Genomic DNA, 2,460 nt, shown 5'->3' on the forward strand with positions numbered 1-2,460 from the left:
TATGCTTGCGCCAAGCAGAGACTTGCTCAGAATCTAATGGTCATCCTCACACTCAGACTCAGCCTCATCTTCCAGGAGCTGCAAAGTGGCCAAGAAGACAACAGGCAGTGGGGACCTTTCTGGTTCAGAAGTCCTCATGTTCCAAACCTGCACCTCCGTGGCCCTGGCATCCACCTGCAGCTGCACCCTTAGCAGGGCAGTGGGGAACATGGTGTCCTGGCAGGGCCTGCAGTCTTCCTTCAACATCCGTATCAGCAGCAGTGACTCATGTGGTTCACAGGAGTCACTGCATAGCAGTCCTGAGGATCATGACAGAAACTCTAGCAGACTAAACCTGGTGAGCCACACCTGGTGATCAGCTCCTTACTAGCACACCTCTCCCCTCACACGTTTGGAGGTTTAAGTGCCCTGTATGTTTACAGTTTGTGCCCTCTGGTGAAAGGAAGTTGCATGTGTGATGTGTTTAACAAGCCAAGAACAACCTGTAATGAGAATGTTCTGACTAAAGGTTCTGAGAACTGACAATGTGTCTGAGAATTGCAATGGGGAGATGCCATAGCACCACTGCTTTGTCTATGCCTGGATCATAAAGGCTGCCTAAATAGATGAAGTCAAATCTTTCCCTGAGCACCCCCCCGCATATTGAGTATCAGATTCCTGTGTTACAGGTTTTCTTGTCTTTTTCAGATGCTTCAAAAAACCAAGATGATAGGAGGAACAATCTCTGGAAAATGAAAAACGCAGGTGTCCTCAGCCACAAGTCAGAATTATGTGAGACTTGGTAATGAGATGGATAACATGCAAGGGAAAAATTATGCTTAAGAAAGGGCAGTGACAACAGAACTCAGTGTAACAAACATGCATATGAAGGACATGGGGATTCTGAAAAGCTGCCTACAGGCAATATTGTTAACCAGTTTATACTCAGATGCCAAAATGAACAGATTTCAAAGTCAAATTTACTTTGTAAGTTCTCTACAGCTACATAACTAGTTGCCTTTCACGTTTTAAATAAAAATTAAAATCTCTTTATTTTGCCCAAAATAGTATTTCTACATTCATCTATATTGAAAATCATATAATTTAATACTTATAAATTAAAATTTTAAAGGTCCAAACAAAAAGTTAATCAAGCAGTAAAACCTCTGAATGGAGACCATGATATCAAGGTCTTCCATTTTTCCCCAAAAATGGAAAATATATTCTACACAGAAAAATTTAAACATATTAATATTTTTACTTAAAAGTTTAATATTATCAGAATACATTCCAGAGTAAATTGAGTTACATTTTACATTGTAGCTAATTAAATATAAACTTGACTACTGAATTAGTTTATTTAATATATTATTTCATCTTAAAAATACTCAACACTTAACAATGAATCATCTTTGAGCTGTGCAATTTTTAAAAATACAAATTATCAAATTTAAGTGCTGCCAGCTGCATTCACTGTTTTAATGGACATATGTACTTTTCTCTTCATATAACTATTTTATTGTGCTTTGCATCACTAGGCAGTTTTCCCACATTTGCATAAAATGTCTAGCAGGTTTGTAAAGTTAGGAACTTAAAAAAAAGTGTAAAATAAAATGTTCTAGAATGAAAGAAAAAGATGAAAGATAATATTAATTCTATTTTACACATCAAGAAACTGCAAAAAGAGCAGAGTAAACAAAGCTCACAGAAACAGATTAGAATGAATATACATAAAGATATAAAAGCTGAACAGAGAATCAGTGTAGACACTAGCTGATTCTTTAACATCAAGAAACTTAACTTTATATTGGCCATTCTAGAAAAGAGAAAGAAGATACAAACTAATAAATCAAACATGGCAATCAGACATTATTTCTAACCATACAGAAATAAAAAGCTTTGGGACAGGCAGTTGGCTTAATGTCTATGCTGCTGGACTCCCATGTTGTCAACAGCAGTTTGAGTCCTGGACCTGGTAGCTTTAACTCACACCTGGTGCTTGTGTGTGCATGCCCAAGATCCTGAGAGGAGAATGAAGGAGAGGGGATTGTGGGGTGGCCATGCCCCTGGGGGACAATTTCTCACTTTCTGTCTCTCTGTCTCTCTTTGTCTTTCTGGCAAACACACGTGCCCTATAGCAAAAACCTCCCCAAAGTAAATAAATAAAGCTTTATAGAACACTATAAATAATAAATAGTTAAGAAAATGTAGTTTTTAATCAATATCCATAATAAAATAGCCATTGATATGAGCTCACTTATATTTGTAAATTTAATAAGCAAGATTAATTTTACACAATGATTGCTTTAAAATATCAATTTAAAAAGTCAATCATATTAAATTACTTTATAAAAACATACAATTGGGGCAAATTTTTAGTTCAAAACCATAAAATTGGGGCCCTGCTAAGCCGGCGGCGGCAGGAGGCGGGCGGGCGCCAAGGCTGCGTCCGACCGCGGGACGTCGCGGGCCCTTCCGGGC

The sequence above is a fragment of the Tupaia chinensis genome, unplaced genomic scaffold (genome assembly GCF_000334495.1).
Source record: "Tupaia chinensis unplaced genomic scaffold, TupChi_1.0 Scaffold146304_1, whole genome shotgun sequence".
NCBI lineage: Eukaryota > Metazoa > Chordata > Mammalia > Scandentia > Tupaiidae > Tupaia > Tupaia belangeri.